Raw genomic sequence first — 6,506 nt, forward strand, 5'->3', positions numbered from 1 at the left:
AGGTTTGCAGGATTTATCGTAAAGCACAAATTTCTTCAAAGCTCTGTCTTAAACTAATATTCATAGTCTGCTTGGGTGATTAGTTATTTTACTTAATATTACTTTCCTTATTTTTTAAGAAATGGAGCTAACTAAAAACTTGTACATAGACCTGCCTTTGTGTCACCTTACACATTTTATTACAAAGAGTGCTAAAGTGGCTCTTCTTTTCCTAGCTTTATTGTAGAAACATTGCTGAAATACTTGAAGTCTGAGTTGATGAGGTATATAATGTGAACAGATTTAACAATTTACTTTTTTTTGTTTTTGTCATTATTGACAGTTTAGAAAATGTAAAGCTGTGGTTGGTAGGTAGGACCGGTGAGAGCATCTACAAAATGTGTCCAGGTTTCTTGAAGAGTTATTTTTACTCTAAGTGAAGGACATTTGAAGTTGTTGGAAGCAATATGTGAGTGAATCAGCATGTGTTGCCAAGTGAGCATTGGTAACATCCTCTGGTTTCTTAAGAAGTAAATAATGTTTTGCCCTTTTGTGAAAACTTTGTTTGTTAGGGTTTTTCTTGTTTCTGCTTTTTCAGAAAAAAAATAAAATGTTATAATCAGAAGATGTATGTAAAGTTAGCCCCCCAGAGTGAGTTGTTATGTGATTGGTTGTTAAGCCCTTTTAAGCATTTACTTATTTATTTACTTAACTATGTAAGAAAAAAGGCACTAGGGTCAGAAGTCTGTAATTTTTTGCAGTAGTATGATAAATTTCTGAATATTATTAAGTTTTGATGGTTTTTATTACATTAGCAGACACGTGGTTTAGTTGTTTATTTATAGTGCACAACAGTCCACTGAAAATAGCTTACATATTTATAAACAAACATGTCTGCCATGCTCATACATACCTACAATAATACAGAGAAAAATGACATCCGGACTCCATTTAAATTAGAATAAGGTGAAACCTATTTAAATTTAGAACCTTTAGGGGTCAGTGTTCCCTAAGAAAGGTTAAAAAAGGTTACTGTGCCTACCCAAATTAAATATTAAATCTACTGTATTTTAAATATTTCTTACCAAATGAAGGCAAGAAATGGTAAGAATCATACAGCTTAAAGACGTTTCAAACAAAAACCTTTGAATTTTACAAGTTTCTTCAATATGATTTTTAGGTTTACTATTTTAGGGAATTGTATTTAACATGTAGTTTATACACAGAGTAGTTATTTTTACTTACATATATTATCTCAATTTAGATATGAATCAGGTATTTTTAAACTATTTTCTTTTAAGCTTACAAAGTGAACATGATTCTAAATCACTGTACTCATTTGAAACTTGAAATGAAAAACCACTGCTAGAAGCCCTTCGAGTCCTTTCATATTGTAGTTTACTGGAGGCTAGCAAATATTTTAAAAATCTTAAGTTATTGAATTTAAGAAAAAAGCAACTGTCCTCTTTACTTTGGAATTAGACTAACAATTATTTTTTATAACCATGATTCTGATGGTTTTTCTACTAAGCAAAATAAATAAAACCCAGCAAAAGGTAACTTGTCAGTGATTTGTTAGTTTCTTATTGAGTCAGAATACTGTTTATTTTTGCTTGGCATTTGGAACCTGTGTGCCACATCAGCCTCTGTTATTATTGGTTCATCTATCTTTCTGTCTTTTCACAAAGTATGTGTTCTTTTTACCTTTTGTCCATCTGTTTTTCTGTAATTGAATTACACCTAAAGCTATTGCATGATTTGCAAGCATTTTATAAGGGGAGACATCTTTAGAAATAATATAGAAAAACATCTAGCATGCTTTTAAATGTCTGATCATTGTGACTAAAATAGGAGTGTGGAATCTCACATCATTTTCATAAAGTTTCTTTTTAAAGCAGAGAAGAAGGAAATGGTGAGTTGCATGGAATGGCCATCCATTTCTACCAACAAAATAGCTGTGAGGGAAAAAAAAAAGATTCCTAGGCATTATGATTAGACACTGCTTGAAATTCAGCGTTTTGAAATCTAGATAATTAATCACTCCCTGTTAAGTTATAGGACTTGAATTGTATTTAATCATTGGCTTTCTATTAAGTAATGGTATATTTTCCTTAAAAAGTATTACAATATGTTTTTGTTTCATAGCAGAAGGTAAATTTTACTGGAGAGCCAGTGCATTTAATAATTTCAGTAAAATGTTAAAGTAGAACACAGGTTTTGAGCTAGATAGACCTGGGTGTCAGGTTTTTGATCTTCCATTTACTACTTACCTGGACTTGGGCACAAATTTCATAATTTTAAGCCTGAGTTTTCTTGTGTGTGGAATAGGGAGATAATTCTTTAGGACTGTTTTGAAGATTAGGGATTGTGTATGTAAAAACCCTACTACAACACCTGAAAAAGGAGATGAATTTATATAATCTGTATTTCACATACTAGAGTAATTATTTTCACTAGTGTGGTAGTGATAATGGTTTTTTTTACAGATGCTTTAAAAAAAGAAAAAAAGGTTTGTTAACATATTTTACAGGACCTAAATAAATGATGGTAGTTGTTGTCATTGTTATTCTACCCAGCTGCGAAAGGTAGGTCTATTAAAATTTTCAAAACTATTAAGAAACAGAAACAACAGTATTTGAAATGGTTATTTTTAGTTTTATAAAAATATTCTTTTCAAATATAATGTTCACAGTACCATTAGAAACTTGAGTTTTTCAAAGTAGTGTAGTTTGTATTCGGTATGTTTATATTTGTTAGAATAGAATATAAAATCAATTATGTTCATTTAGGGTAGAATCTAATTTTGTCTGTATTGAAATCCCAGTTGCAATAAAAATCTTCAGACTAGTGGCACCACACAATATGCCTTTCGTTTCCTTTTGGCAAGTGTGAATTTAAAAATGCATTTTTTATTTTCCAGATGCCATAGAAGGGTTAAAAAAGAACATGTCCTCAGTCTGATTAAATTTACTGTTTATCTCTATAGGCCCTAACTTACTAGAGCAGTGGTAGCTTCTCACACATGACCATCTAGAATATTTGAAAGAGTGTTTTTAGGACTACTGGCAGCTGGTCAACAAGGATTGATTCATTTACAGAGGAAATGCCAAGGCTACTCTTAAAAGAATGATTGACGCTATACTCTTTCGTAAAAAAATAAATTTCTCTTATTTTAAATAACTTTATTAAAATAAATGGGATTCTTTGTGTCTTTATTTTTAAGTTTGTTATGAATGAGTCCATTTACTACTGTTGTCCTCAGTTGAAAAATGGAATAAAAAAAAATGTTTAAAAGGGCAACTTAAGTTTTCTAACTGGTTATGAAGTTTATGAACTGTGTTTTGAGATTCATTGTTTCTGATATGAATAATTCACATTTGTGAATTTATGCCATAAATTGTATTTTTTTCCTTTATTTTTTGGCATTTTTAAGTAAACTTTATTTTGTGGAAAAGTTTTAGGTTCACAACAAAATTGAGAGGTAAGTGCAGAGTTCCCACTATACCCCCTACTCCTTCACACCCCCAACACGCACGCGCACACACACACACACACACAACCTTTCCCACCATCAACATCCCCACTATAGTAACATTTGCTACAATTGATGAACCTATCTATAAATTCTGAATAAGGGAAAAAGGTTGCAGAATACTAGAAGACTCACCTTCTTTTATTGTTTTTATTCGAGTGCTTTAAATCAGTTCAGGCTATACCCTTCAGGTGGAATTCTCACTACACCTTTGGTTCTTCTTTTTAAAAAATGATAATTACTAAAAAGAATAAGCACAACAACTGGTAAATTTCTTTTTTTTAAATAAGTTTCATTCTCCCCCATTATTTTTATACTATTGGTATGATCCTCTCTTTATACAACTTGTGACTATTTCTTTGATTTAAGGAAATCCAACTCTACTTTTATGTGTAAGTTCTGTCAAATTTATTTGTGGCCATGCAAATATGAATATTTTTTTTGAAATAGAAAAGAATACCTGATTTTTTCAAAAGTTTTTGCTTTGTTTTAAATTCTCCATTCTTAAGATTCTGAGGTCTTTGATAAAATCCTCATTGATTTCTGGTTATGGCCCTTTGATGCTAGAACACTACCTGGAACACATAGCTACAACACAAATCTTAATACAATATTATTGAATCTTTAATTTTTTTTAGAAATTAGCATTTCAGCTTATCATATTTAAGATAACCATTGTGGTCTCCATAGTGGCTGTATTTTTCACCTTTAGTGTGATTTATTATAAAGTCCTGAGTGTGCATTGGCATTTTGTTGATTTTGAAGATCTGAATCAATATAAGTTGGTGTATAGACTGAAATTATAGCCATTTACACAGTCTGTCTAGGTTTACTGGCTGTTTATAGAGTAGGACTGATGTGACTACATTTACTCACTAGTTTGGTTATCAATAAATCTGGTAATTGAATAAAAAAATGGGGGGGTCACTAAATACTACAACTGTGTGTGTGTGTGTGTGTGTGTGTGTGTGTGTGTAATTCAGAACAACCTAACATGTAGGATATTATTATCTTTTGGGGAGTAGTTTCAGATGCAGTTTTTCTTTGTGTTTTTGCCTTTTGTGTTTTTTGTTTTTTCTTAGGGAATGGGAAAAAGAAAACAAATCAGGCTACAAAATTTTGCAATTTCGTAGTCTAAATGACTGAATTAAAAATATTCTAATTTGTAGCTTTGGGGTAAATTCAATTATTCTTTGCCAAAAAGTAAAATTGTGCTGATAGATGTAAATTAAAAGTAATTATTTTTAAAAATCCTATTTGACTTCCATTTTTAATTTTTGAGAGAGTCTAGGCTTCACATATGGAAACTTTTTGGTACTTTAAAATCAGGATGGTGCTAGTGGGTGAAAAGTTAAAAATGATCAGTTCATGTTGATAGAATTATACGTGTTGAATAGATACTGAATATGTTAGTTTTTGCTAATTATTTTTAAAATTAAAATTAAATTCTCCTTTTTAATGCAGTTTCACTGGCTGTACCTAGGGTAATTTGACATATGCCAAAACATAGCAATGCTTATTGATTTTGAGCAATTTTAGTATAGAAATATAATCAAAATTAAGCACATGCACATTATTAGAGCTTGGAGTTGAGGCCTCTGGCTGGACGATGAACTGGCAAGCGTAAGTAGTGTGCTACATGTGGGGCAAGTCTTTCGCCAACACCACAAGGGTCTCTGGCCCAATGAGTAGAGTTTGATAGTAATTCTTGCTACAACTATAAAGGGAGGAAGGAAAGAAAAAAGAAAGAAATTAAGCACGAGAAACCCTTATTTATGTTTTTTATTTCTCCCCTCCCGTTCGAAAATTCAGATTAATATTGATCAGATTAGGATAGGTTGGGTTTATTTAGCATTAGTTTTCTTGAACCAACATGTATTAGGGGAAATATAGTAGGAAAGATAGAACAAATACATAAATCTTTAAGGATTCAGGCTTGTGTATAAGCATTTGGAATATGGGGTGCAGGGTATTCTGGATTCTTTCCACAGATTAAGTGTAAAGAATTTATAATTAGAAAGAATTCCTATTTTAAGTAGATTAGATGTTTTTGAATTTTTTTAAAAAATCAAATGCTGCAATTTTGGAGTCACTGAAGCCTTTTACATAATCATTTTTAAGTGTTTAAAGTTAAAGTAATGATTTCAGTTCAGCAAATCTGATTATTTCCTTTTAGACGTCTTCAGGGCCCGTATATTATAGTCAACCAGTATAGAATTTAAGACCAGCACAAGGCTGCATTAGTCCAGGTAAGAAGACCAAAGACAAAACAAAAATTTTCATTCAAAAACCAATACTTGATCTCCTGAGAATGCAGTAGAGACTTCCTTTGCATTTTTAAAAGGCTATTTGCTCTCTAAGATGTTCTGTATTGGTCTTTTATTACCATTTTTTTTTTAAGTCCCTTCCTCTCCCCCAGGTTATTTGAAATGAAAACATATATATATATATATATATGAAAACTACAAAACAACATCCCTCACGTACATTAGCAATAAAAATCTTTAATAACATCAGAGCAAGTAAATTTAAGGATACATAGAAGTATAATACATCATGACCACATAGACTAATCCCATGAATCAAAGGTTGGTTTAAGGCTCAAAACTCAATCGTGTATTTTGGCCATAATAGATAACATAACATAATTAAAAAAAGAAAGAAAAATGTATGATTATTTCAAGAGAAGCAGAAAAAGAATTTGACAAAATTCAATACCAGTTCATAATAAAAACTGTCCACAAGCAAGGGTAGAAAGACAATCTCAGTTTGATAAAGGGCATATTAATTATGAAAGATAATGATTTCCCCTAAGATCCCAAATTAGCCAAAGATGTTCCCTCTCATACTTTATTTGACATTATATCAAAAGGTCTAACCAGTGCAGTAATTAAATAGATGGATGATAGATGATAGATAGATAGATGATAGATAGATGATGATGATAGATAGATGATAGATGATGATAGATAGATAGATAGATAGATAGATAGAT

The 6,506-nt window shown here is 31.1% G+C and overlaps 1 protein-coding gene and 1 non-coding gene across 2 annotated transcripts in view; both read left to right on the forward strand.

Moving 5' to 3' along the window:
• MIPOL1 (mirror-image polydactyly 1) overlaps positions 1 to 6,506 on the forward strand; it is a 310,557-nt gene that overhangs the window by 52,208 nt on the left and 251,843 nt on the right. The window lies entirely within an intron of this gene.
• Positions 5,077 to 5,230, forward strand: LOC117797336. The gene has a single exon (XR_004622266.1). It is a non-coding gene; the product is annotated as a small nucleolar RNA SNORA62/SNORA6 family (small nucleolar RNA).

Source organism: Ailuropoda melanoleuca, chromosome 20 (genome assembly GCF_002007445.2).
Source record: "Ailuropoda melanoleuca isolate Jingjing chromosome 20, ASM200744v2, whole genome shotgun sequence".
Lineage (NCBI taxonomy): Eukaryota > Metazoa > Chordata > Mammalia > Carnivora > Ursidae > Ailuropoda > Ailuropoda melanoleuca.